Genomic DNA, 21,300 nt, shown 5'->3' on the forward strand with positions numbered 1-21,300 from the left:
TCTGTAACGTTGATCCTGCCGCCTTCTCGACTGTTTTCCTGCTTGTGCATGCTGTGGGGGTAGTCTGCCTCCTCTCTGCACCAGAAGCTCCGAAGAAATCTCCCGTGGGTCGACGGAATCTTCCCCCTGCAACCGCAGGCACCAAAAAGCTGCATTACCGGTCCCTTGGGTCTCCTCTCAGCACGACGAGCGAGGTCCCTCGAATCCAGCGACTCTGTCCAAGTTACCCCCACAGTCCAGTGACTCTTCAGTCCAAGTTTGGTGGAGGTAAGTATTTGCCTCACCTCGCTGGGCTGCATTGCTGGGAACCGCGACTTTGCAGCTACTCCGGCCCCTGTGCACTTCCGGCGGAAATCCTTTGTTCACATCCAAGCCTGGGTCCACGGCACTCTAACCTGCATTGCACGACTTTCTAAGTTGGTCTCCGGCGACGTGGGACTCCTTTGTGCAACCTCGGCAAGCACCGTTTCACGCATCCTCGTAGTGCCTGTTTCTGGAACTTCTCCGGGTGCTACCTGCTTCAGAGAGGGCTCCTTGTCTTGCTCGACGTCCCCTCTCTCTGCTGGTCCAATTTGCGACCTCCTGGTCCCTCCTGGGCCTCAGCAGCGTCCAAAAACGCTAACCGCACGATTTGCAGCTAGCAAGGCTTGTTGGCGTTCTTTCGGCGGGAAAATACTTCTGCACGACTCTCCACGGCGAGAGGGATCCGTCCACCAAAGGGGAAGTCTCTAGCCCTTTTCGTTTCTGCAGAAACCTCAGCTTCTTCTGTCCAGTAGAAGCTTCTTTGCACCCGCAGCTGGCATTTCCTGGGCATCTGCCCATCTCCGACTTGCTTGTGACTTTTGGACTTGGTCCCCTTGTTCCACAGGTACCCTAGATTGGAAATCCACAGTTGTTGCATTGCTGGTTTGTGTCTTTCCTGCATTATTCCTCTAACACGACTTCTTTGTCCTTAGGGGAACTTTAGTGCACTTTGCACTCACTTTTCAGGGTCTTGGGGAGGGTTATTTTTCTAACTCTCACTATTTTCTAATAGTCCCAGCGACCCTCTACAAGGTCACATAGGTTTGGGGTCCATTCGTGGTTCGCATTCCACTTTTGGAGTATATGGTTTGTGTTGCCCCTATCCCTATGTTTCCCCATTGCATCCTATTGTAACTATACATTGTTTGCACTGTTTTCTAAGACTATACTGCATATTTTTGCTATTGTGTATATATATCTTGTGTATATTTCCTATCCTCTCACTGAGGGTACACTCTAAGATACTTTGGCATATTGTCATAAAAATAAAGTACCTTTATTTTTAGTATAACTGTGTATTGTGTTTTCTTATGATATTGTGCATATGACACTAGGTGGTACTGTAGTAGCTTCACACGTCTCCTAGTTCAGCCTAAGCTGCTCTGCTAAGCTACCATTATCTATCAGCCTAAGCTGCTAGACACCCTATACACTAATAAGGGATAACTGTGCCTGGTGCAAGGTGCAAGTACCCCTTGGTACTCACTACAAGCCAGTCCAGCCTCCTACAAGTATTAGAAAACAGTGCAAACAATGTATAGTTACAATAGGATGCAATGGGGACACATAGGGATAGGGGCAATACAAACCATATACTCCTTTAGTGGAATGCGAACCACGAAGGGACCCCAAACCTATGTGACCTTGTAGATGGTCGCTGGGACTGTAAGAAAACAGTTAGGGTTAGAAAAATAGCCCACCCCAAGACCCTGAAAAGTGAGTGCAAAGTGCACTAAAGTTCCCCAAAGGACATAGAAGTCGTGATAGGGGAATTCTGCAGGAAAGACACAAATCAGCAATGCAACAATGATGGATTTCCAAACGAGGGTACCTGTGGAACAAGGGGACCAAGTCCAAAAGTCACAAGCAAGTCGGAGATGGGCAGATGCCCAGGAAATGCCAGCTGTGGGTGCAAAGAAGCTGCTACTGGACAGTAGAAGCTGAAGATTCTGCAGGAACGACAACGGATAGGAACTTCCCCTTTGGAGGACGGATCTCGCACGCAGTGGAGAGTCGTGCAGAAGTGTTTTCTTGAAGAAAGACCGCCAACAAGCCTTGCTAGCTGCAAATCATGCGGTTAGGGTTTTTGGATGCTGCTGTAGCCCAGGAGGAACCAGGATGTCGCCAATTACGTCTTGGGACAGAGGGGGCGTTGAGCAAGACAAGGAGCCCTCTCAGAAGCAGGCAGCACCTGCAGAAGTGCCGGAACAGGCACTACAAAGTGGAGTGAAAAGGTGCTCACCCGAAGTCGCACAAAGGAGTCCCACGTCGCCGGAGGACAACTTAGGAGGTCGTGTAATGCAGGTTAGAGTGCCGTGGACCCAGGCTGGACTGTGCACAAAGGATTTCTGCCGGAAGTGCACGGAGGCCGAAGTAGCTGCAAAAGTCGCGGTTCCCAGCAATGCAGTCTGGCGTGGGGAGGCAAGGACTTACCTCCACCAAATTTGGACTGAAGAGTCACTGGACTGTGGGAGTCACTTGATTCAAGGGACCTCGCTTGTCGTGCTGAGAGGAGACCCAGGGTACCGGTGATGCAGTTCTTTGGTGCCTGCGGTTGCAGGGGGACGATTCCGTCGACCCATGGGAGATTTCTTCGGAGCTTCTAGTGCAGAGAGGAGGCAGACTACCCCCACAGCATGCACCACCAGGAAAGCAGTCGAGAAGGCGGCTGGATCAGCGTTACAGAGTTGCAGTAGTCGTCTTTGCTACTTTGTTGCAGTTTTGCAGGCTTCCAGCGCGGTCAGCAGTCGATTCCTTGGCAGAAGGTGAAGAGAGAGATGCAGAGGAACTCGGATGAGCTCTTGCATTCGTTATCTAAGGAATTCCCAAAGACAGAGACCCTAAATAGCCAGAAAAGAGGGTTTGGCTACTTAGGAGAGAGGATAGGCTAGCAACACCTGAAGGAGCCTATCAGAAGGAGTCTCTGACGTCACCTGCTGGCACTGGCCACTCAGAGCAGTCCAGTGTGCCAGCAGCACCTCTGTTTCCAAGATGGCAGAGGTCTGGAGCACACTGGAGGAGCTCTGGGCACCTCCCAAGGGAGGTGCAGGTCAGGGGAGTGGTCACTCCCCTTTCCTTTGTCCAGTTTCGCGGCAGAGCAGGGCTGAGGGGTCCCTGAACCGGTGTAGACTGGCTTATGCAGAAATGGGCACCATGTGTGCCCATGAAAGCATTTCCAGAGGCTGGGGGAGGCTACTCCTCCCCTGCCTTCACACCATTTTCCAAAGGGAGAGGGTGTAACACCCTCTCTCTGAGGAAGTCCTTTGTTCTGCCTTCCTGGGCCAGGCCTGGCTGGACCCCAGGAGGGCAGAAACCTGTCTGAGGGGTTGGCAGCAGCAGCAGCTGCAGTGAAAACCCGGGAAAGGCAGTTTGGCTGTGCCAGGGTCTCTGCTAGAGACCCGTGGGATCATGGGATTGCACCAACAATGCCAGGATGGCATAGAGGGGGCAATTCCATGATCTTAGACATGTTACATGGCCATATTCGGAGTTACCATTGTGAAGCTACACATAGGTAGTGACCTATATGTAGTGCACGCGTGTAATGGTGTCCCCGCACTCACAAAGTCCGGGGAATTGGCCCTGAACAATGTGGGGGCACCTTGGCTAGTGCCAGGGTGCTCACACACTAAGTAACTTAGCACCCAACCTTTACCAAGTAAAGGTTAGACATATAGGTGACTTATAAGTTACTTAAGTGCAGTGTAAAATGGCTGTGAAATAACGTGGACGTTATTTCACTCAGGCTGCAGTGGCAGGCCTGTGTAAGAATTGTCAGAGCTCCCTATGGGTGGCAAAAGAAATGCTGCAGCCCATAGGGATCTCCTGGAACCCCAATACCCTGAGTACCTCAGTACCATATAATAGGGAATGATAAGGGTGTTCCAGTATGCCAATGTAAATTGGTAAAATTGGTCACTAGCCTGTTAGTGACAATTTGTAAAGAGAGAGCATAACCACTGAGGTTCTGGTTAGCAGAGCCTCAGTGAGACAGTTAGGCATCACACAGGGAACACATACCTATAGGTCACAAACTTATGAGCACTGGGGTCCTGACTAGCAGGGTCCCAGTGACACATAACAAACATACTGAAAACATAGGGTTTTCACTATGAGCACTGGGCCCTGGCTAGCAGGATCCCAGTGAGACAGTAAAAACACCCTGACATACACTCACAAACAGGCCAAAAGTGGGGGTAACAAGGCTAGAAAGAGGCTACTTTCTCACAAAGAAGAATAAAAAGCAAATCACTGTAATTATCAGAAATAAATATGTTTTGCTTCCTTAATTCTGTCAATACCTTAACACTCATATAAAATAAAAGATATGAGTTTCTCACGGGACAGATACTTCAGACTTCTAACTTGAAAAAATTGTATCTTCTCACACGAAGTCCCCATCCTAGGAGGAATTTTGGAAATTAGGAATACGTGCTAGTGCTTGAGAATCTGGGGATTAAGGGCCTCATTAGAGACTGGCGGCTTGACCACCTGCCCACCAGCCCTGTGGACAGGAGACCACTGCAGAGCTGGCAATCTCACCCCGTGCCGATTACAATGTTTCCACTGGAGTGACCAGCAGAAACCTCCATATTAGGAAGTTTCCGCTGGTCAGCCTAGTGGAAACAGTGCAACAGCATTGGCCTCAGCTCCTCATGGGGCCAAGGCTGATGCGGTGGCACAGAGAATGCCCCCAGCACCTTCGGAATGCCCACTGACTGGTGTCGCAGACAGTGTGCATTCTGTGTGTGCTGGTCATAGGGGGCCTTGCATTGCCCACAACATGTTTGTCGGCAGTGCAGGCCCCCCCGTAGCCCCAGCACTGTCTTTCTGCCAGTCTTTTCATGGCGGGGAACCCACCATGAAAAAGCTGGTAGAAAGTGAAGTTGTGATCAGCACAGAGGTGAACTCAGCACAGCCGTGGATGATCATGACTTTGACCGCTGCTAACCAGCTGGGATCCCTGATCCTGGTGGTGGCAGTGGTCCCCTGGTGGTCGACCGCCAGGGTTGTAATATGATGGTCGGACTTCCAGGAGTCCGGTGGGCTGTCTACCATCCATGGGTATGGTGGTCCTCGGACAGTGGTGCCTGTAATGAGGACCTAAATGTGGAAGACGAAGATTCTCAGTGGTGTTCCTGGTTTCAAGATTTTTCATGTTGTCTGCGCTCTGTATGTTCACAGTTCATTAGCTTCTAGGTGTTGAGCATGTTTACCATTCAGTGGCTTCCCAGCATTTGCGATTCACTGGCTTTGGATGTTCTTGCAAGCCAAATTCTTGGGAACTTTTGCAATTCTTGTCAAGTTAAAACAAACTTGTTGTTTATGGATGGTATGAGTTTATCACATGGACACTGTGTACCGCATATGTCCTTCACTCTGGGATAAATGAACTGAGAAGCTGAACGCAAAATTGCAATGCCTATTGTGAATTGAGTAACAGTTCTTCCAAGTTTTTTCTCTGCCAGGAGGCTTCTAAATCTCAGTGTACTTGTAAGTTTATCACCCTAAGGAATTACAATGATTCCCAACCTGTGAAGCATAAGCATCATTATATATATATATTGCCTACTGGTGTCAGTCACTGTTTGTAGTTATAGTAAGGACCATGTTTCCATAGAAAAGGTGTTTTTTGACTTGCCTATATCTTGGCACCGTGACGAATCTTCACAAACTTTTTCCAAAAAAGTGTTGCACCTGGAAATTTTTAGGGTGATCTGTCAAGCCGATGAAAAGAAGGCTAAAAAAACATTGCATTTCCCATGTTAATTTCCATAGGATTCTTTAGGCATGACTATAGGCCGAACCACTGGACTGAATTACACCAAATTTGCGAGAAAGCTAGCTGTTGGTACGCATTTAACACTTTTGCTTATTTGATGTGAATCTGTTCAGTAGTTTTTGCAATATCAAAGGGAAAATAAATGTATATATCTCTGGCTGCGAATATTTCATAAATAATTAGTGAAATGTTGACATTTTGGCAAATACGCGTGCAAAAAGAAGCATTGCATTTGGCTGACCACAATATGACTACAAAGTTGCGGCCGTCATGTTATTTCATGGGACACGGTCCTTGGGGGTGAAAATTCAACTTGAAACTGGCATAAGAGGTCAGGGTGAAGGTACCCTGACCCCAGGGGTGTGATATAGGTGTGGTTTGATGGGTTTAAAAAAAATTGCGGTACCATGCGCGATATTCCCAAAAATTCTTGAATTTTCCCAAATTATTCACAAATATGGAACATTTTATGAATCAAATCTGTTTATTATTATTTGCAAGTATAAACATACAAAATACATCACAACACAACTCAGAACAGTAAATGAAAAATATTGCTCCAGCAAAGACCACAATTCTGTCAACAGAAGATTCTCTCATTAAGCTCTCATCCCCGGACCACACAGAAGGCAAACTCCCCGCCATCCCCCATATCAAAACCCTGAGAGTAGGCCAACAGAGTCCAATAAGCTTCCAGATTGCAGGTCCTGCTAATGTGAACCACCCAAACAAACAGATAAACCATGCTAACAATGCTTCCCCTCTAAATTCCAAGTCCACCCTCTGTCTCTCCCGGCTCCTATCCCCTCTCCCCTGCAGCTCCAGTTCTCTAAAGTCTCCCTCCGCTGTATCTTGCACCCAGTTCAAGTCAATCTCAACACTATCAGATAGGCCGGGCATGTCAGTTCCGTGAACTCTGAGGATATGATCTGAAGAAATGGTTTCAATAGTATATTCAAATCACTCATTCGCTGCTGAGAGGCTAAAGTAAGTTTCTCCATAGCCAGGATAAACCACAGTTTCTGTAGCCATGCCGCCCGTGTAGGGACCCTGTCCGTACCCCAGAAAGCTAGAAACTGTTGTAATGCAGCATTAAGCGCCAGGGCCATTGGCCTCCCCTTTAGGGATCTTAGGGGAAAAGTAAGGGGATTGGGTAACCCCAGCACAATATACGATGGGAACCTTGGGATCTCAGTGTGAAATGCTGTATCTATATCATCTAGTATGCTCTCCTAGTAACGATGAAGCTTGGGACAGTGCCAGAGTAGATGCACCTGTGTACCTGTGGCTCCAAAACCTCTCCAGCACAGGTCCGGCTTACCAGGGCTCCATGCGTGAATGCGCGCTGGAGTATAATACCAGTAGGAGGCCACTTTGTATGATGTCTCTGTCCCTGCAGCATTATAGGTTGTGTGGTGCGTTCTATAGAATATGCTGTCCCACTCCTCGTCCGTGAATTCCCTCTCCAGTTCTCTCTCCCATCTCAGCTGCCCCTTTGACTTGGGCAGGCGCTTCTCCCCATGTAGGAATCGATATATTTAGGAGATGACACCCTTATCGTCCTTCTTTAGCAGCAGCCGTTTCTCGAATGGTGTAAGAGGCCTATCTATTAATACTCTATTAGCCGGCAGTAAGGCCCAGTGCCGGACCTGATAGTACATCAGCCTATCCACCTCCCGCAAGCCATACATCTCCTTCATCTGGACAAAAGACAGAACTCCATGTTCATCAAAGAGGCTTCCCACTCTCTTACAGCCCCCCTCGTACCAGAGTCTCAGTCCCTCTAGATTGAGTCCAGGCTCAAAGTCAGGATTCGCGCCAATGGGGGTCATTGGGGACGGAAAAGACGTCAACCCAGAATGGCAAGCCACGGTATCCCATATTCGCAGAGTTGCACCCGTGACCGGAGAGGAATAAAGTCCCCCAGCTCTGTGTCGATGTAGGAGCCAGGGCTCCTTCCATATATGGGAGCCCACTACCGCTTGGTACATAAAGCACCAATGTTTCTCCGTGAGCGGGCGACTCCACTCTAAAAGAAAACGCAACTGCGTTGCCTGGAAATAACGTAGAAGACACGGAATCACCAATCCCCCTCCCACTCTTAGGGAAATACATAACCTGCTGCGGCAAACACGCCGGTCTGCCCTGCCAGATAAACCTCAGGACCGCCGATTGAAGAGTAGCGATCTTCCTGGGAGGTGGGGTCAGCTGGAGCGCTTGGAATACATAAAGTATACGTGGTAGAACAGTCATCTTAACCGCCGCCACTCTGCCCAGCCAAGACAGCTTATGCCTCCCCCACGACTCCAGATCCCGCTGTACCTCGCGGACCAACTTCGTATAATTCAAGCTCGCTGTCTTCACGGCAGAGGTCGCCAACTCTACCCCCAAGTAGGAAAGGCGTGAGGATGACCACAGGGAAGGATATCTAGCTCTCAAGTCTTCCTCGTGATCCGGGTTCACCGCTAGACTCAGGATCTGTGATTTCTGCATGTTCACCTTAAATCCCGAAATCTGAATAAACTCATCTAGTATCCCCATGAGCGAGGGCAGCGAGGTCATAGGCTCCGCCACTGTAAGGATAGCATCGTCTGCATAAAGAGTAATGAGATGGTGGTCTCCACCAAATTTCACACCGGAGACCAAGGGACTGTCCCGCAAGCGCTGCGCGAGGGGCTCCATATGTAGCGCAAACAAGAGGGGTGAGAGCGGACACCCCTGTCTAGTCCCACGCCTAACTGGGAATGGTAGAGAGAGCACGCCATTAACCCGAACCGCCGCCCTAGGGGACTGACAGGTACATTGTATCCAAGACCTAAACCCAGGGACCAGACCAAAGCGCTTCAATACCTGAAAGAGGTATGGCCAGTGGATCCTGTTGATTGCCTTTTCGGTGTCTATAGCTAGAAACAGCGCTGCCCTAAGAGATCTATCTATTTTATCTAACAAGTGCAGTAGCCACTTCGTGTTATCTCCACATTGTCGGTGCAGGATAAAACCTGACTGGTCCGGATCAATAAGACCCGGCATATAAGGATTGAGGCGACATGCAAGAATCCCAGTGAACAGCTTGCCGTCTATGTTCAGGAGCGAGATCGGCCTATATGAAGCGCACGCTTCTGGGTCCTTACCCGGCTTATGTATAACAGCAATAGTAGCATCTAACATACTAGGCGTCAGAGCTCCCGTCGTCTGATAGGAATTAAAGAGACGTACAAGGAGTGGGACAAGCTCCGCACAGAAGATCTTATACAATAACGCTGTGATCCATCGGGACCCGGAGACTTCCTGGCCTTTAGGCGCGAGATAGTTGATATAACCTCATCAGCTCTTATCGGCTGGTCCAACAGGGACACCTCTCTCTCCCCAAGAGGGGTAACTGCTATGTTCTCTAAATAAGATTCTAAAGCTGTGTCGTCCCGCACGTCCGCCACATACAAACCCCGGTAGAAGTCTGCAAAAGCTTCTGCGATCTGATCGGTTGAGTGGGCCTCCCCCCCCGAAGGGGATCGGATTAACTTTATCACTGACGCCGCCCGTTGTGCTCGCAGCCTGTGCGCTAAAAGCTTTCCGCACCTGTTGCTGCCAACATAATATTTATGCTTAAGTCGCACTACCGCATACTCCGCCCTATCCCAATCTAGTAGTTTCAACTGCTGCCTCACCTTCGCCAACTTCTTGGTGCACCAGTGGATTTATGAGAGCGTTGCAGCATAGCCACCCTCTGCTCCTTCTCCCTTATCTCCCTCCGTGCCTTATTGTCTCTTGCGGACAGTGCCATTACCTCGCCCCTCACCACAGCCTTCAGGGCCTCCCAGACCGTCTCCATAGAAGTACTGCCATCGTCATTGAAGCTAATGTAGTCCGTGATCGCACGTCAGAGCGATTCTACCACGGTCTCGCTCTGCAGCAAGAAGTCCCTAAACCGCCAGGTTGGTGTACCCACTCAGCCCACCTCCATGGTAAGCTCTATGATAACCGGAGCATGATCAGTCAAGGCCCTCAGTTCAATCATGGCTTCCCTGACTCGGGGCAGAAACTCGTGTGAGGCCAGGAAAAGATCCAGCCGTGCATAGGTCTTGGACGCTGCCAAATAGACGGAATAATCGTGATGCGTAGGATGTAGCTTTCTCCACACATCCTCCAACCCACATTCAGCTAGCCACTGACGTCCCGCCTCCGATAGCGCCCCTCCCTGCCCAAAGCGCTGGCCCGAGCGGTCAAGCTCGTTGTCCATCACTAGGTTAAAATCTCCACCAACCAAGATGGCGCTATCCTGGGAACTAAGTGTCGGGGAAACCACCTGTCTCAGGAATGCCTCCTGCTGGGCATTTGGAGCATAGAGAGAGGCAACGGTGAAGAAAAAGGCCCCCAGTCTTACTCTAATCGCCAAGAACCTGCCTTGCACTTCATGTACTTTCCCCACTATTTCCACGGGAAAAGTCCTTGAAAGCAAAATTGCCACCCCAGCATGCTTCGTGGCTGCCGAGGACCAAAGTTGTTTAGGGAACCAGCGCGAGCGCATGCGTAATGTGTCTCTATGCAGCAGGTGTGTCGCCTGCAATAAACAGATATGATTCCCAGATTTCTCTAGCCCTGACAGTATCGCCAGCCGCTTGGTTGGGCTGTTCAGCCCTCGGACATTCAGACTTAAGCACTTAACTGCCATGCATCTCAGGGAAAAAATTGCCAGGAGGGGGAGGGAAGCTGCGGGGCAGCCAAGGCCCAGCACAAAACCTCAGCCGCTCCAATTCGCATGACCACCCCATTGTAACCCATAAACACCAGACTCGCGGGGAAGCATACCAACATATAACTATAACGCACAACCGGTGCTCAGAGCAGTAAAGTCCTCTCACACACATCACTAGGATGAAAAGTCACAACGGCGCCGTAAAACCACACCGAATCGTCCACCAAGTTCCACGTCCCCGCCGCCCAGGCCCCGCTCAAAGGTCGCAGGCCCACATCAAGCGGCCCACAGCCGATCCACAGTTCCTCGGCTCCTGTCGCCTAGGCACTTGTCCCAGCCGCCACACTGCTGACTGCTGATTGATGTTCCAAGATCTGCTCCAACACAGTAGGGCGTCGTCGATTTCTCCGTCTCTCCTTCCTCCGCCACTGCAGGCGAGATCCGAAGGCTGCCCCCAGCCGCGAGGCCGAGCCCTGGGTATCCTCCTCCAGACCCAGGATCCAGTTCGCCTCCATCACTGATTTCACCTGGAGAAGCAGCTCCTCCCAACGGAAAATGAGGCAAAACGGGTGACCCCACGAGTACGACACGGCATGTGCTTGCAGGTGCTCTGTAATAGGCTTAAACTCACGCCGGCTCTGAAAGTCCGAGCCGAAAGGTCCGGAAATAATTGGAGCTGATGGCCTCTAAAGTGGACCTGCGGCAGGTTGCGCATCCGCTGCAAGATACTTTCTTTCAGCCCAAAGTTGTGGACACACGCCAAAATATCCGGTGGACGGTCCCCTGCTCCCCCGGGGCGACGCACACAGTGTACTCTGTCCAGGATGATCTCTCGAGGTTCCTCCAGATCAAGGACAGAGCGGAACAATGCCACCACAAATTCACCAATGTCCTCCTTCTCAGCCCCGGTTGGCACCCCTCTGATGCAGATATTATGCCGGCGTGACCGATTCTCCAGGTCCTCCACCGCCATCTGAAGGAGGTCCTGCTGCTCCCGCAGGCGAATGACCTCCTGTTGTAGATCCACCACCTCCTCACCACGGGCCGTTTCATCATCTTCCACCTGTGTTATCCGCTCGCCCAGAGAGGTAAGCTCAGCCCGTACCGCCTTCACCTCCTGGGATATATCCTTGCGGAGCTCCTGCAGATCGCTACGGACAGATTCCAACAGGGAGGCAAGGAAACCCTTTGTAACTGGTGCTGCTTCATCCTCTGCTGTCTCCCTCCTAGTCTCAGGGCCCCTCGTGCATGGTGGCTCCTCATGCGCCTCTCCCGGAACTGGACTTCTCCCAGTGAGCATGTCCCTTACCGTCCGGTCCCGCTTTGCCTTGGAGGTCGCCATTGCCCCTGCCCTCTAACTGCGGAGGCACAGGTAGAGCAGCTGGATCTCTAAGCGTCGCCCCCAGGGCCCACGTGCTCCCATCCGCGCGCTCCAGCCAATGGCCGTCTGCCTCACCCGCTGCAAGGAGCCCCACTGTCTTCTTCCCAGCGCCGTCCAATTTGGCTTGCGTAAGGCCTTCGCGGGCCGACGGCACCGCCGGTCAAAGGCCCAATCCCACCAAGTGCCCGCCAGCTCCTCCGGCCCAGCGCCCTGCAGAACAGCTGCTCCTCCGTCCTCTCCGCCTTCGCAGGCCCCTTTCCGATGGGCCCAACAGTCAAGTATTCCTGCCCAGGTCCAACACCAGGTATAGCGCTGGGCTCTCCCCGACGTCCTCCTCACCAACAGCTCTCGGCCCTGTGCGCTAGCACTCCCCGTGGGCGAGCCGCCAGCCGCCGGGTCCCGGGCCCACACCACAGCAGGGGCCGCGGCACTCCTCCTGCGTCGGCCGCAGGCACCAACCCAGGACGCGCCGCGCCGCGCCCTGCGCTCGACAATCCAGCTGCAGGCGCTCTTGCTTCTTTGGGGCACCTCGGGGTCCCCGGCCTCCGACACCACGACCGGGCCCCGTGACCCTCTAGGTCGGGAGTCCTGAGGAGATGTTAGAGGCCTGGGCGGCGGAGACTGGACCAACGCGTCCACTCACGCCGCCATCTTGGCCACGCCCCTTCATATGGAACATTTTAAAAGTAAAATCACAGACTAATTTATACATAATTAATTCACTCTTTCATGCACTTAGAGACTCATGCGTCTGCTCACACACCCAGTCAGACACTCAGGCACCCCCTCACACCCACTCAGACTCATACACCCAATTTCAGACCCAGTCAAACACTCACGCACCCACTCGCAGATCCACTGATAGAGACAGGCCCTGTGGCCAACCTACGCTGCCCACACCCAAAGAACGTGCATGGGGTTAGGTGGTTATAAGGGCTTGGGAGCTAGGCCTTGCTCTTGGCCAGGCCTTGCTGCCAAGCCCATATGCCGCAGGGGTTGGAATAAAATATAGTAATTAGAATTGGTTTACGTAAAAAAACATTGAAATTCAATGAAAAAATGAAAGGTTACAAGGTTATGAATTTACTCGTACAAAATCAAAGAAATTCAGCAGTTATGGTTAGAGTTCTTTTAAGTAACCATAACTCGCACGCTAAAGTAACTATAACTCGAACTTTCGCCATTCACAGCTGATTTATCCACATATTCTATCATTGATGAGATCTTGTATGGCATCTTAATATTATCAATGCAACATTTGCAATAAAATTATTGATATGAAAATTGAGCATAGCAAGGGCGCAAGTCATAGTGACTGGGCGCGTGTTATAGTTACGTAAAAGAACTCTAACTGCAACTGCTGAATTTCTATGGTTTTGTATAAATAAATTGTGACCCTAACTATACCGTCCCTGTAGCTTTTGTTTTTTTCAGTGAATATATATATATATATATATATATATATATATATATATATATATATATATATATATATATAAAGATATATTTATTGCTCAAAATGAGTGAAGAAGACAGGTTAATTGGACGGGAAACGACTCTGGGCCTCCTGCATGGTAAGTGAAAACTGAACCACCAAGCGCCTGTTTTCTTCACTTACTTTGGGCAATAAATAACCTTTGGCAGTACCTCATAAGTGCCCTTGCTTTTTTTTCCAGGGAGGAGACTATAGTGGATAGATATAGATATATAACTTGGAGAAAAGCTATTTAGGAAAAGATAGAGGTGAGACTGTCAATTACACAGATAGAGGTCAATCTGTAGTTACATATTTAGTGATGACAGCTTTCTCCTTTTTTTTCCTGATCCCTTAGGACTCCCAGGGGACTCCTTTGTGAGACTTGCAGGAGTACCACAGGATCAGAGTGACACAACAACATTTGTTCTTTAAATTTGCACCCTGTGTTGTCCCTCTGGACCATGCAACCCATACTAGGGTCATTGGGTCAAGCGACCAGGTCCCTGCCTCTTAATACATTATTTTTTTTACCATTTTCAGGACAGGTGACCAAGTCCCAGGGCCAGATTCACAAAGGTTTAGTATCAGGTTAGTGTTACATTTTTTATACTAAACCAACGCTAAAACATTTTGGGGATTAAAAACCAATGGAAATTGTGTTTTGCATTGATTTGTATGGAAACGTAACATAAAGCAGTGTGAAATGCTGCTTTGCATCAAGGGGTGTTACATGGGTGGTACATGGCGTTCCTGTGCTACTACCTATGCTTTTTGACACTAAACCCTATTCATTAACATTAGTTGACAGGGCTTAATACCAAAAATTAACTCAACAGAGAGTTTAACAGAGAAATGTTTTCATTTCTCTATGCTTTCGGCTTTGCAAGTGTGCTGCACTCTACAGAACACATACATAGTAGGAACAGTTTTCAAACTCCCCTATGCGTAGTATTTTGTACAGGTAGGGTATCCTTTCTGTACAAAACCTATGCTCGACTCACGCACACACTCTAGCTCTATGGCACTAAGGTGTTTGCATGGCACTTGACAGTTGAAATCAGCGCTAAGGAGAGGGGAGGAGAGAGCCATGTCTCTGTGAATATGGCACTCTCCTGCTCCCTTCCTGTCACGCAACGCAGCTCAGCATCTTTGGGTGCTTCGCTGTGTTTCGTGACACCTTCGAGAATCTGGCCCGCAGAGTCCTGTAGTGGCTATCACAAAATTGTGTTCATGTTGCTGTTAACCAATCAGAACCCTTTCTCCAAATCAGGAGACTTAAATTTTTTAATTTCAACTCAACTGTCAGTATATCTATAAGTTTTGAACCTTCATTTCTCCAAAACTAATGAAAGGGTTAATACCTAATCACAAAAAGCATGCTTATTGGGTAAAGATCAAGGTTTCTATTGAATTTGGTGCATTTCCATTCAGCCGTTTTGGCTGTAGCACTCTCTAGAGTTCCTTATGGAAAATGCATAGGAAAATTGTGTTCTGGAACCCTTCCTCCCACTTTTCTCAGCATCATTTGATGGATCACCCCAAAACCTTTGAGGAAGGAGCTGAGGTGGATATTTTCATCAAACGGTGCCAAAGTTATTAGTAAAACAAAAAATGCTCTTCTTTTGGAAAGACTCAACCTAATTATAACTAAACACAAACACAATCACACACGTTACCTAATGGCAGTTGGCAGCAAGTAGTTATAGTCAGGACCTACTTTCCATAGATAGAGCATTTTTGTTTTTGCTAATATCTTTGGCTCTGCTTGATGAATCTTCCCAAAATCTTTAAAACATACTTTGCTCAGCTCAGCTGCTGTCATGAAAGTTTTGGGGTGACACGTCAAATAGGGGCTGAGAAAATGGGGGTCCCAAAACGTTTTCCCCATTTAGTTTTCCTTAGGGTCTTTAGACACATCTACAGTCCAAACTGCTGAATGGAATTACTCCAAATTTGGCAGAAAGGTAGCTCTGCTCCATAGTTTAGCAGAAATTAAAGGTACAAAAATTTTGATATCTAGCGACGCGAATACTTCATGGATCTGACTGGCCCATGCTGATATCTGATTGGCTGCCAACACTGCAACAAGGAAGTGCTGGAAGACATCCTGGGATTTGGCTTCAGCCAAGTCCAAGAAAAAAAGCAAAGAATAAGAAAAGGGGCCAGGGTAGAGTTATCCTGACCCCTTAGCTCTGGTGCTGGTGTCCCAGAGAGACTCTGCCAGGGCTTAAAAGCTATTTTTTAACAAACACCAAGAAAATCTGCGGATGGCTCTGCAGATTTTTCTGATGCTAAAAAAAAAAAAACTGGCTGTTTCCCACCCTTTTCATGAAGCCCCCGGGTCAACTAGATCCAGGGGGCATTCAGAAAGGAAATGTGCATGAGGCACTGCTCCTTGGGCTTAAATGAGTCCATGGGCCACCACTTCCCCGGGTCAATTTATGTCATAGGCGTGCCACCTCCCCATGCAAAATGTTTTGTGTGGGGGAGGCCCTACAGCCTTCCCCCACAGCCCTGAGGACCACCACCTCCTGGGTCATTAATAAATTAGAATGCAGGGGGGCACCTGGCCCTCCCTGGAGTCCCAGGGACTGCCACACCACCTCCTTGGGCATTATTAAAATTTAATGTGGGGGTGCCTGGCCCCCCTGCAACACCGGAGCCCGCCACCTCTCTGGGGCATTAATATATTAGAATGCGGGAGTGCCCGCCCCTGTCACTGAGTCCTTTCCTCGGGATATGCACGTCGCTGGACAAAAGGCCCACCTCTCGGTGTCACCAGCTCAGAAAGCTATTATAGCACAGAGTTATGATGAAGTCAGTCGGGGGAAGGGAATTAGGGGACGGAACAGCAGGGAGAGAGATCTGAAAAGTAAAGTTTAGAACAATATGCATTTACTCATTCATAGAAACGTAACTCATTTATGGGCTCCTGACTAAATGCATCTCCAACATATCAGATGGAGACCTCTTCTGAAATGAGGGCAAAGCCCCTTCTTTGAAACAGGGAACAAAAGTAAAATGCGACCTCAGAATCAAGAGATGGCAAGAACTTTGAACTTTGATTATACACAGACTATCAATCCTGTAACATTTATGTATTCACAACATAAACCTTTGATCATGACTTAGAAAATCTCAAAGAATCAAATATGCTTTCCACATCTTAAGCTATTCAAAGAATATTGAAAACTTTGATTTGTTTCTCTCCAGAATTACTTTTACATTCATAATAATACATTTCCAAAGGTTTTACTCATTGAACCTAAAGTGCATTACTTAATAACACCAAGAAGCGCTTTACATCTGTGAACTGAAGCGCCTGAATTGTCGTGCCAAGAGCGCTTTACATCTGTGAACTGAAGCGCTTTAAATTACTGAGCCAAAAGAGCGCTTTACATCTGTGAACGGAAACAGCTTGAATTACTTGTGCACAAAGAGCATTACATCTGTAAACTGAAACGCTTTGAATTACTGAGCCAAAAGAGCGCTTTACATCTATGAACGGAAACACCTTGAATTACTTGTGCACAAAGCGTGTACATCTGTAAACTGAAACGCTCTGAAATACTGTGCCAAAAGAGCGCCTTACATCTGTGAATGTAAACACCTCGAATTACTGTGCATAAAGCATGTTACCTTTTGGAAGTAATAACTTCCTCCAAACTTGGATTCAGCAAGGCCTTACCGCTATGAGTACGACATACTCATTTTGGAATGCACCATGGTTTGGTTAGACAATACTCTGCCCTTCAGAAACTCTGGACTTTTCCAGAGAAACCTCCACGAGGTCTGGCTGCATCGAAGTCTTCAAAATAGTGAGCAATGTGCTTGGGTGTGGCTGGGCTTTATAGGCCTGCCACACCCCAAGATGGCTGCTGCCTCTAAAAACATGGGAATTGTAGGCCCTTCATAGAATAGCACTGATAAGTGCATCTTGTCTAATCCTGCAGCTCTATGAGCTTTGCCACAGGGCAGACGACGATGGTGGTCACTTTTGGAACAAGAGGGGATGACAAGTGGCGTACATAAAGCACCGCAGAGTTGCGCAGCCGAATTTCGGGCGAGACCTGGACCGCGCATGGCCTTATTCCTGACAGCCCCCCACAGCCTCAGGGACCATCGCCTACCAGGGGACCTAATAAAAGAATGAAGGGTGCCCATTGCTGACCCACACCCCTGGCGACCACCACCTCTCAGCGGCTTTTTCATTGTTGGAGGGAAGCCGGGCGCCCCCCTACAATGTGCCATTAATGGCCCAGGGGACCACCAGCCCGCAGGGCCAGCTCTTGCTATGTCCCATGGTGCTCAAACAGGGATATACATGTTTGTTGTGACTTGGTAGGACCTTTGACAGCTCCCACCAAGTCACAGCAAACACTCCGCTCTGAGTAAGTGAGAGCTGTCAAACAGCTCTCGTATGCTGGGAGTGGTGTTTCCCTGCCCGCAGAGAAACAGGGAGAGAAACAGAGGGAAGATTGCTCTCACAGAGAGGGAGCTTTTTGGCAGCAATGCCGGTTCCCACAGGAGCTGGGAAGCCGGATGGGACCATGACCTTCAGCTTCCCCCCCACTGTCCCCAAAACTGTCACTGCATGCCCTGGGGGCACCCTGGTGACAAGGCCGGGCTCCAGAGGATGGGGTCCATGTGGCCGAAACAGCCCTGGGGAGGGGGCCCACGATGCCCCCTCCCCCCAAAAAGTAAAATTCATAGTTATAGTTATTTAAAGTAACTATACCTCACATCCTATGGTAGCCATAACTTGTGCCCTCGACGTGCACTGCTAACTAACCTACAAATTAAAGCACTCATGACATCTTTGATAACATCACTGATAATGTCACTGTAACATCTGTAGTAAAATTATTGATCAGATAACTGTGCATGGTGAGGGTGTGAGTTATATTTACCTTAGTGTGTGAGCTATAGTTACTTGAAATACCTATAATTACAACAGGTGAATTTCTATGGGTTTGTGCACTTAGGATGTGAGCAATATATATAAATGTTTATATATATATATATAAAACATATATATTTTAACTGAAAAAAACAAAGGTTACAGGGATGATATAGTTAGGAAATGGAATAAAAAATTCTGAAATTTACTGAAAAAAACAAAGGTTGGAGGGACATTATATTTAGGTACTGAATTTACTCGAACACAACCATAGAAATTCAGCACTTAGAGTAATCAGCCCTAACTATAACTTACGCCCCGCAATGTACTTCTTCTAATCTCACATATTACATCACTCATGACATGGTCAGTAACATCACTCATGACATCTCTAATGACATCACTGATGACATCATCCAGCTAAAGACTCTCACACCCCACTCACATGCTACCAGGCACCCATCAATAAAAGACTAGGGTGGTTTCTAGCTCAGTTATGTACATGTTTCATAATAAATTGTGTCTTTCACTTATGACTTTTATCTTCATTTTGGATGACTGTGGATAACTTTCCATATTTTAGACAATTTGAAGGGTCATTTTATTGATTGTAGGAATGATTGAGGTCAACGTCTTAGTGGTTCAGAACATTTTGGACTGATCGGTGTCCATTCCAGGTAAAATTTTGATTGATATGCAGAAATACAAAGGTGTAGACAGGCTATTTAAGATACTCAACCATCCGATTGCCTTTGAAAGAGTCTCAGGGCTCTAGCTAAGTCAGTTGCATGTCAGACTCCTTTGATGTGAGTACTTTGCATGTCTGTGGAGCATCACTCACCGAAATGTGGAGCTTTTGAAAGCGGTAGGAGGGGGTACCTATGCACCCCCTCTCCTCAATATTTTAAGTAGCATGCCCCTGGAGCCTGGCCCACCCTGGAGTAAAATTAAAAGAAAGTGCAGGAGACTGCACTATTTTTTAAATTCACAGCGAAATTAGTGAATTTTCAGGAATATCACCATGAATTTTTTTTAAATGCTTTTTCACCCTGTCAGGGTCCCAAAGTGACCCCTGTACCAAGGCTAGGATGTTAGTAGAAATATACCCTGACCCCTTTTCTTTTTTTTCTTTTTTTTTTTAGGCTCAGATGAAGCCAAGCCTCAAAATGGCTGCCAACACTTCCTGGTTGAGGTGCTGACAACCAATCAGATCTTTGCACAAGATCGGGAGGATTTGTGAAGGGCTTGTGCCTCCAAATATACACATTTGTTCTTTTTTTTATATTTCAAAAACACCAAATAACAAAAGAGTTATTTCGGGACCAAATGCTACCTTTCTGCTAAATTTGATGTAATTCTGTCCTGCAGTTCCACTCCTCTGTACACCACTCTATGTTACTTCACTGTATGCCACTCCATTCTGCACTGTTACACTGTATGCAACTTTAATCACTGCCCCTCCATACTATGGTATTCCACTCTACTGTACACCACTCCACTCTATGCTGTTACACTCTCCCTCATCCCACAATATTCCACTCCAGTAAACCATTTAATTGTATGCCCCTCCACTGTACACTACTACACTATACACTAGTACACTTTACATCACTCCACTGTATGATACTACATTGTATGCTATTACATTTTGTGCCACTCCACTGTATGCCACTCCAGTCTACGCTACTCCACTCTACGCTATTCCACTTAATGCCACTCCACTTTATGCCACTCCACTCTACATATCCCCAGTGTACTCTCCTCAACTCTTCATAACTCCACTCTACAAAACTCTACTACACTCTATGCCATTCAACTAGACTATGTTCCACTCTGTCCCCGTATACTCCACTGTTCAAATCTTCACTTAAGTCTATGCCTGTACACTCTATTGTACATCATTGTACTCCAATCTACAACAGTTTCTAACACTGTACAACACAGCACTCCACTCTACTGTGTGAGACGCCACTCCAATTTATAACAGTTACCTCTATTCTACTATATTCCATTTGAAAGGATCCCGCTCTACTCTACGCTAATCCACTGTACCCATCTCCACTCTACACCACTCCACTGTACACCACTTAATTGTACGCTATTTCACTCTGTTGCTACTCCACTCTTTTAAACTTCACTGTACAGCACAGTATTCAACTGTATGCTACTTCACTTTATGGTAATCCACTGTACGTCACTACAGTGCAGGCCACTGCACTCGGTGCTGTTTTATTGTATGACACTTTCCTCTACTCCCTATAACCCCCCTATGTAAAAGTCTCCTTCACTTCATGGCACTCTACAACATTCTTCTCCACTCTATCCCCATACATTCCACTGTCCAACTCTATAATCCACTCTGTGCCCACACACTCACATGTACTGCACTCTTTTCCATTATACAACACTTTTCTATATGACACAGCACTCCACTCCACTATTCAAGAATCCACATCAATTTATAACAGTTTACTACCTATGCTATGCCAGTCCAGTCCACTCCATGCCACTCTATGATACACCAATACACACTATTGTACCTTACTCCACACTACATTACACCACTCCACCCAAATCTACTCCACTGTTTGAAACTTTAACTCACTTTACCCTACCAAACAACAATCCACTCTACGTAGCTCCACTGTTTCACACACTGTGTATGCAATGCAACTCCATTCTACAGCACTCTACTACACTGTATGCTACTCTATCACTTTACTCCTGTCTATACTCCTTCAATCCACTATAAAACACTGTACTATACTGCATGCCACTGTACAACACTTTACTCCAATGTGCTCTATGATACTCTAGTCCAATATACAACACTGTATACAAATCTTTGTGTGCCACTGCACCCCTCTTTTCTCCGCTCTACTGTGAAATAGTACTCACCTGTACTCCACTGTACGTCACTCCACTCTATGCCACTCAATGTCACTCAATACCATTGTACTCTAAAACACTGTATACCAATCCACTGTGCCACACTCTACAATACTGTACTGTACTGTATACCATTCAACTATACAAAAATCAA

This window comes from Pleurodeles waltl, chromosome 6 (genome assembly GCF_031143425.1).
Source record: "Pleurodeles waltl isolate 20211129_DDA chromosome 6, aPleWal1.hap1.20221129, whole genome shotgun sequence".
Lineage (NCBI taxonomy): Eukaryota > Metazoa > Chordata > Amphibia > Caudata > Salamandridae > Pleurodeles > Pleurodeles waltl.